This window comes from Rattus norvegicus, chromosome 5, assembly GCF_036323735.1.
Source record: "Rattus norvegicus strain BN/NHsdMcwi chromosome 5, GRCr8, whole genome shotgun sequence".
Taxonomy (NCBI): Eukaryota; Metazoa; Chordata; class Mammalia; order Rodentia; family Muridae; genus Rattus; species Rattus norvegicus.
In genome coordinates this window covers 95,432,904-95,441,466 of record NC_086023.1, presented here as the reverse complement: position 1 = coordinate 95,441,466, position 8,563 = coordinate 95,432,904, and the positions used below count along the sequence as shown (strand labels likewise).

Sequence of the window (8,563 nt, the reverse complement as noted above, 5' to 3'; positions counted from 1 at the left end):
AGGAAGAAGGAGACACCAGATTTCTGCTATGATCACTTGGCTGATGCCTGTCATGCTTATGGAGAGAGAATAAAGCATTAAAGGAGAATGAGTATTTTGGCTGAATGAGGGCTTAGAAAGAGGTCCCCCCAGATAAATAATGAGAATTAGCTGGAAGTGTGGATCCAGACTCAAGGTTAAGGTATGAGTTGTTTTTAGAGTAGTCACTCGTATGGAAATCCTAACAGAGACAAAAGAATGGACAAAGTTAGCTAAAGAATACAGAAATAGGTAACTGCAAGACTCTTCCCTTGGGTGGGCCAAGTTTTTGAGCAGGAATATAGATGATGTTGGGGAAACTATAGAAAAAACAAAGGCAATAGGAAAATTTCATGGAGCCTTGCCTTGTAGACCTCACATGTGGATCCTCCCCACGGTTCTGAGCATGCCTCCTGATATAAATGGGGGGAAAAGCACTGCTGGGGGCGGGGAAGTGGAATACTGTTAGAATGTAAGGGAGATTTCCACAGTCTCCTTTCATTTTTCTTCAGCACATAAAACTAAAAGTTGAATCTTTTTAATGTAATGTTGTAAGTACTTATTTAAAAAGAAAACAGCAAGCAACTGTGTGTCTAGACATTATAATCTTTTCCCCTCTTTTTGCTGATCTCTTCAAAGACTAGTCTGTATAGCCCCATCCTGCATGTCTGGTCTGGGAAGGAGATCTAAACTGTGTTTTACATTCATGGTCCACATAACTCTTGAGCCTTTTCATGATCTGGTCTCTGATCTGCCCTTCTACAGATTGGATTGAACTCATTTATTCTTAATTACCTTCTCCACATAACTGGTGATTATATGCATAAATCACACCCATTCTAGGGAGTCAGGTATTATAGTGCTGATTCTGCCTGATGCACCCACTAAATTGTTTCCTTTTCATTATAGCTTCTCATGAGGATCTTTCGTCCCTCTGTGTCCTCTGCACTGCAGATTGCTCTAGCACTGTTGTCACCTGCCCCTGTTCCTTTTTAGGTTTTCCTGAAGACAGGACAAGAATGCTGATTATTACTCTAATGACTCAGTGTAGTATTAACCTGTAAATATCTGTTGAATTAATAAGTGAACTTCAAGTCTGTGGATCCAACTGAAAACAATGAAACAAATATTTCTGAAAAGCCACTGCAGGTACCAGCAGCAACTTGTGTACTTCATTCACAGTATGGGCCTAGAAACTTCCTTTTGAGTCTGTCGTTTCAAACGTTATATGCAACTATGAAGTGTATATCAATCTTACATCTATGTATCCAATTTAAATTTAGTCAAAACTGTTATGCAGTGATAGATGCAGAAATAAATATGGTACTGATTGATAAAGAAACAAACAAAAAATCCTTTAAAACTTAGAAGGCCACAAAAATAAAATTTGTATTTATTCATTTATAAATGCATAATATTATTGTTACATATATAAAGGTATACACACACACAGACAGACACACACACACACATATATGTAATATGAAGCTAAATGTTTGTGCAGGAGAAAGGAAATGACCTACATACCAAATATTTAGTTCACAGAGTGAGAGAAAATCTTTCCCACCAGGACTTCAGTCAGGAAATTAATATCCAGAATTTACAAATCACAGCAAAAGTTAACCCTCCTCCACCAAAAGAACTTCTAGTAACAAATGTGCTGATGAACAGACAGTTCTCACAGAAGAAACGCAAGTGGCCAATTAGTGTCTTTAAAAGTGTTTAACATCTTTAGCCATCAGGGGCATGAAAATTAAAATTATTTTAGGAATTAATCTAGTTAGACAGGCTATCATTTAAAAAAATGACAAATGCTGACAAGGATGTGGAGAGAGAAGAACCTTTATCTGTTGTTGTTGGAAGTACAAATTGGTCCAGCCCGCACAGAAGCGAGTCTGGAAGTTTCTTAAAGAACTAAGACTAGAACTATCACATGACCAACTATTTCTTTCTTACGGGCATGGATCTGAAGAGTGTATGGGATCACGGAGATGCTTTTATGGTTTTATGTTTACAGCTGCTCTGTTCCTAGGAGTCAGGGGATAGAAGGTGCCTAGATGCATATCAGTGGGTGAATAGATAACTGAAGTATGGTGCACATATACACAATTGAATTTAATTCACATGTAAAATGAGGAAGTCATGAAAATTTGCAGGAAAGTGGATATATCTGTAATGAGGAAAGACTCAGGCCAAAGCTGTATGGTTCTCCTTCGTGGACCCTGGCTTAGTGTCTGTGTGACGGAATGGGATGAGTGAAGATATAGGCTTTGGAACTAGAACCAGAAGAGAGTAAAAAGAAGAAAGAAGGGGATTGTTGGACATGTTACATGAAAGCAAAAAAAAAGGCTATGAGGAATGGGCTCTGATGGGAAGGGGGAAGATCAGGTGGACACCAGCAAAGCCAAATTGTGTTTGAAATAATGAAATCCCAGTGTGTGCATGCTAATTAAGAGCTTAATAAAAGAAAAAAGAAGTCTTTTGAAAAACAGAACAAATAGACATCCCTTATGTATGGCCCTTTCGTCTTCAGGAAGACAGTCACATAGCCAGCACTGTGGAAAGCACCATAGAGCTTTCAGATTGCAGTAATTTGGGCCTGAGAAATGCATTCAAAGATGAGAACTTTGAAGACAAACAGTTTAGGAGACAGAGGTAAATCCTTTTCTCTCATTAAATGGGAGTGGTGAAGGTATGTTATCTTCCGTTTGAAGATGAATACTCAGTTTTTCCATATGACAGTTGAGAAGACTCTTTTCTCTCCATTAGCTTCTCAATGATGATATAGACATAAAAGTTCCCATCCTTTAAGAGTTCTTTTAGACTGTGTGTGTGGAAAGGCATTTACAGGACGAGGGCGCTCTAAGAAGCAATGTTTTGGAGATTCCTATACTGACTCATGGTCATCTGAATTGTTGCCCATTACAGCTTCCACCTTGTCATGGTTAAATGGATTCTTTAGGCATTCCTGTGGAAATACAAATATTTCTTTTACTTTTATATTGAGTTGCCTATCTGGTTTTACAAATGAGTGAAACAATTAACTAAACATCTTTAATCACATTATTATTTTTCTCATCCCTTAGCAATCAGAAAAGCATACCCTGTTACATTTTTGCTCTGAGCAGGTGACCTCTGGGCTTCTGTGGAGTTATGTGATTGGACAGTACTTTCTGTAGAGGGAGACACTCAGTATTGGAAATGAATTAAATAACAATTTCCGTACATGTTCAGAGATGGTAGTATGCTTCCTAAAAATTAAAGTAAAATAAGCACAAAACCATGTATTTGTCGCTAAGACATGTACAAGGGGAGTGTCACATCTACTGATAAACGATGAATGAAATTTTGAAGATGCAAGCTACTTGCAATGGTACATGCGATGTCACGGTGGAAAACCATAGTACTTCCTGGTGATTCTGCCATTGCCCGGAAGTTGCTGGTCTGTAGCATTGTGCAGTCCACGTTCTGAGAGTGTTCCCTCATAGGTGCTAGAATTACATTCTTGCCATCTCTCAGATTTAAACAGTGTCTTCCTAAAACCACGAACAACTTCGAGTCCCCAGTGACATTTTAAAAAACTTAAATCTTTCAGCATCTTTTAAATCATTGTTTTCAGGTTTTGCCTTCAATATCATAGAGGGACTCGTATTACCTTTTTGAAGACGTAATATATAACGTTCTCCAGTTGTACAGAATATTGCACTAGACCCATTGGTCTTTCCACCTTGCTCAGGCCTTTTCTTCGAGGAGGAACCATGTTGAAGCTCTGCAAGGGATTGTTTTCAGAGACGAGCTAATGTCTCCCAACTCAGTTATCTAGAGTGTTAAGCATTACAAAGTGTGGACTTGGCCAAAGAGAATCACCAGTCAAGAAAATTGACTTTAATTTCAATGACTTTTTATATATTTCAGTGTTCAGTGGGATTAATTTATGTTCCTTTGTTAAATATGTGTGTTCTAAATGATTGGCTGCATTGGGATTTAATTCTGATTCCTAGAGGAGGTGGAGACAATGTCCTCACATTCTTCAGAAAAATGCTGGATAACTGAGAGCACTATCTGTTTAGATTATTTCAGTAATTAGCTTTTTTTCTTAAACTTATAATTATATGCAGTGTACGGCTTGCGTTTCTTTGTCTGCTTCCTCTTTCTGTGGGGATATGTCGAAAGGCCCTGAATAAAACCAGAAACTTGATTTAATAACTTGCCAGAACAGCTGTTTAGCATCTGTCCTCAAGGCAAAGAGTTGAACTGATAGGTTTCATAAAGAAAATGGGGAATCATTATACAGTTCATCTGAATTTCATTACTTGTTAGAATTCACTCAAAGGATCATAAATCCTGTATTTTTCATTATTTAAGATTTATGCAAAGGGGGTGTGTATTTTATGATAACAAAAATCCTGATAGGGCACTAGAAATTCATCCTTTAATCAAAGAACAAAAAGAGATTTGCTGTTTCAGATGGGTGTTCATCCCTAAGGAAGGATTGGCCCGGAGGCTAGAGGTGTGCCCACTTGTGCAGGTGCAGAGCTTCCAGCAAGAATACTGTTAACACTGTGGTTGGTATCTTGAGTTTGAGATTGCTCATAATAAAATCTAATGTGAATTATGAAAGGTTTGCAATTAAGCATAAATTCTCCTGACATCAAAGTTTTATAAAATTTAATTTATAAATTTATCCTCTTAATTTGTTTTGGTGGCACTGACCTCTAAATCACAAAGGCCTGCAATTGCAAGCCTTTCTTTCTGTACTTCTGTGGGTTGGTCTGTTTTATTTTGGGACTGAAGTGGAAGGAGCAGCACTGTTTTGGTACATGTCACTCTTACAGTAACAAGTTAAAGTAAGAAGCTGGCAACAGCCTTCCACTACAATTGGTAAGCATCCTGTCTGCCAGAATCTATCTGCTGTGGCAAATCAGTCACATGACCTAGTTGATACTGGGAATGTGTGCCTTGCCTCTGTGGAGAATACACGCTACACACTGCTATGAGTAGTCATATATCCCATTAGGGGTCAAAAACAAGCATTTACGAAAGCAGCCATCTTAAATACAGCAATGGGAATTGATTCCAACCACTTGTGATATTTGAAAAGGAAAATGTGTTCTGTCAAAACAGGAAGAACACTGAAGACCTTACTGACAGTTAGATGCTTACCACATATGACAACAGGCCTTTTATAGCTTGCATTTTGTCACAAGTTGCGGTTTATCTGTTTGCATTCCAAGCATTCTGAGATGCCCAGAGCCTGCTTCAGTTTTCTTTTGCAGTTTTGTAGTTTGCTACATTGGTGGGCAAGGGGGAGGGGGTTGGTATAGGTTGTTAAGGATAATAGATAGTGAGAAGATACTTCTTGGCCACATTAAGAATGTTAAGAATCTGTGAAAACAATGGATAGTGATTGTTATGCACAGATAAACACTACCTTGGTACTAAATTTTGTAATTTTTTAGAAAAAGGCAGAATAATACTCCATGCTCTCTGCCCAGCCTAGTAGCTGTTGGAAGAGTTTTAACCTGAGATCACAGAGTAGGATGGGAATCCATAGGAACTAGGATCTTGCAGTAGCTCCCTTCTGTGGTTTTGGAGGAAAGCAAGCATATCTGAAGCAGAGATAAACATGTTTGATACAAAAGGACTGTGGGTCATTGATGCTGGCCACTTGCCAATTGTGTCGCATGTCATTTGAGATATACTTATCACATTGAGTTGGTGAGAGTAGACTTTTCTCAAAATGGATTTGCAACTGGAATTGCTATGTCCACCTTTCCTCTGCATGGCCCTGGCTATCATCTGTCTTTTCAAATCCTGGTTTTTGGGAGAAACTGTACAGTGACTCAAGCACACGTGATGTGAGTAACTCTGGACCTGTGTGCCATAGTGGATATGTAGAACCCAGATGTGTTTTGAAATTTGCAGTTACCATGGCCTTATGTTACCCACATGGGGCTTTGACCCTCAGTAATAGTGAAAACATCATACTTATGAAAAACAGCAAAGCATTGTGCTTGCATCCTATTTGAGACAGTCATTTTTTTAAAAGAAATTTATACTAAGTGCTTTTTGTGGGATAAATCTTTTTTTTACAGCAGAGACTACAAAAGAGGGTAAGCCACACTGTCCTTGGCCTTAGAACTGTGGCTTGTCATTGTACAGCTTATAATAATGGATGGAAAATTAAGGGGTATATCTTTTTAAATGACAGTCCACATTTAACAGTGAGCTTTGCTAGATTGTCTTGAATACCCAAATAGCTATTCTGATTAGTTGTACTCCCCACAGCATAGTTGTTCTATGAAATGGTGTCTGCTTCTTTCCTAAATATGCATCCAAGAGATGAGGCAGGCCAAGACCTTTCCAAGAAAGGACCACTTAAGTATATTTATGATCTACGTCATCCATGTCATTAGACTGCTAAACACTGTCTAATTAGCACTGGTGATGGATTGTGAGGAGATTGGAGACTCTGTTTGTTCCATTCTCGTCCTAGGGATACATACATACTTAGTCCACAGAAGTTTGACTTATCCTTCCGTTTTCAATCAACTCTGTTATCTAATTATGAATGTAATTCCATGACTAGGATTTTCCTAGGTGGTCACTTTAAAGTCAAATAAGTATTTGTCATATCCCTGTGTTTATGGAGTATGAACACCATATAATTCTGCCAAGCCAGACAATATTACGTTTTATTAGGAGTAGCAATATCAGTAGTATTATGATAAATTGAGAAGTGAGAAAATGAGAAATCATATTATTATGAGAAAATATCTCATTTTCAAGTGTATCTTTAAAAAAAATATCAAGTTTTTAAAGGAAAGAGCTGAAGAGAAACAGTTATTGTGAAGTCTCAAGTTAGGACTGTTTATGTAGACCTGGTTTTAGCAGCCATATAATGACAATCTGGGCTGAATACTTACAAACAGGAACAGGTTTTAGAGTTCTCATAATCTTCTATGGCATAAGCGAGCTTTGTAAAAACTGTGAATTGGAGTATAGTCTTTTCCTCACGGTACCAGCCCCCTTAGCTGTCCTCTTGCATTCTCTTGTCACCTGATTCTCTCCCTCCAATGGGACTTTTTCGTGTAACCTCCTCCTTTGCCTACTACATTTATGCATGACCATATGTCCATATCTCTCTATGCCGATGAAGACGTTCTTTCTTGTCTGCTCTGTTCTTCTTGGGGTCTGCCTTTTACGTGCGCAGCAGGTTTCTCTGTTCTACTATTTCAGACCACATCACAATTCCTAACCCATGGAATTACACTTCACATTTTGATTACTTGGTTAGCTCTTTCTCTTATCCCTCATGGTTTATCCTCTATTTCCCATTTTCCTACCTTGAGTCTTAGGTGGTGCTTGGAACAAGCAGGTTCTTAGTAAATATTTGCTGGTAAAATGAATGGCCCTGTTAGTGAGACTGCACTAAATGATCCTGTGGCATTTCACTCCATATCAGTATGATAAGGTCTTAATCCTGACAACCTGTGGCAAACCCAAGTTGGTAGAGTCAGATCTATTGGTATTTCATCTGCCCCCTCCATTTCTCTGCTGTTGTAATACTTAATTGAGAATAAATTTTGGTCCGTGACACTTTCTTTACTGCTGTTTCCAGATTTTCTTGGTTCATGAGTTTGCCCTTTTAGATTTTGTACTTTTTCTGTAGTCCAGACTAGTCTAGAATTCATTACAGAGTCCAAATTCACAGTCATTTCCCATTCTTAGCACTCTGGATGCTAGGATCATAAACATTTGCCATATAGCCAGTGATACAGTTTGTTTAAAAAAAATCAACAAGGGGATATGTTGAAAGAGAGATGGCGAGTATTTCACAGCCATACTACTACCCGGAGAAATACGGGCATCCAATACACACCTTCTGTTGAAGGATGTCTTCAGTAGTGAGTATTGGGGTAGGATTTAAACACAGCTTGACTCATCAGCACTGAATTTATTGATTATGAGGGGTGTTTGCTATAGATAGAACATTGCTAGTCTATAGGACTTTGCCAATATTTTCTTTCATTTATGGATAGAAAAGTAGAGTTAGACATATATCAGTTATCAGAAGTTACATACAATTGTTCATACAGCTGAGCTACCTGAACAAATGATTCCTGGGATGCAAACAGGTAATCGAGAGTATTTATACATATAGACGGCCACTTGGGAGATGTGGCCCTTTGCCTTACTAAAACAGAATGAACACTCCTTGTATGCTTCTAAGAACATCCAGATTTTAAGTATCCTCATTCTCACTGCCCGTGTACTGGAAGGAGTGACCAGGTCTTTATTCATTTCTTTAATGTAGACTCTCACTATATAGGACTTAGACAAAGCGGTATCTGCCACCCAGGTGCTGGCATCGTAGGTATGCGCCACTGCACTTGGTGTACTAAGAGCCACTAAGTTGGCAGGTGACTTACTCTGACAAATAAAAATTAATACAAACATCTGCTGAAGTTTTTGTGATGGGACATTCACAAGAAATACTTGGCATCGAACATCTGAGAAGGGTTTACTCACTCATAGGAAAGCC

The 8,563-nt window shown here is 38.4% G+C and overlaps 1 protein-coding gene across 45 annotated transcripts in view; it reads left to right on the top strand.

Annotated features, from left to right (window-relative positions):
• Positions 1–8,563, top strand: part of Ptprd (protein tyrosine phosphatase, receptor type, D) — a 2,322,278-nt gene that overhangs the window by 1,974,032 nt on the left and 339,683 nt on the right. The gene's annotated exons all lie outside the window — the stretch shown is intronic.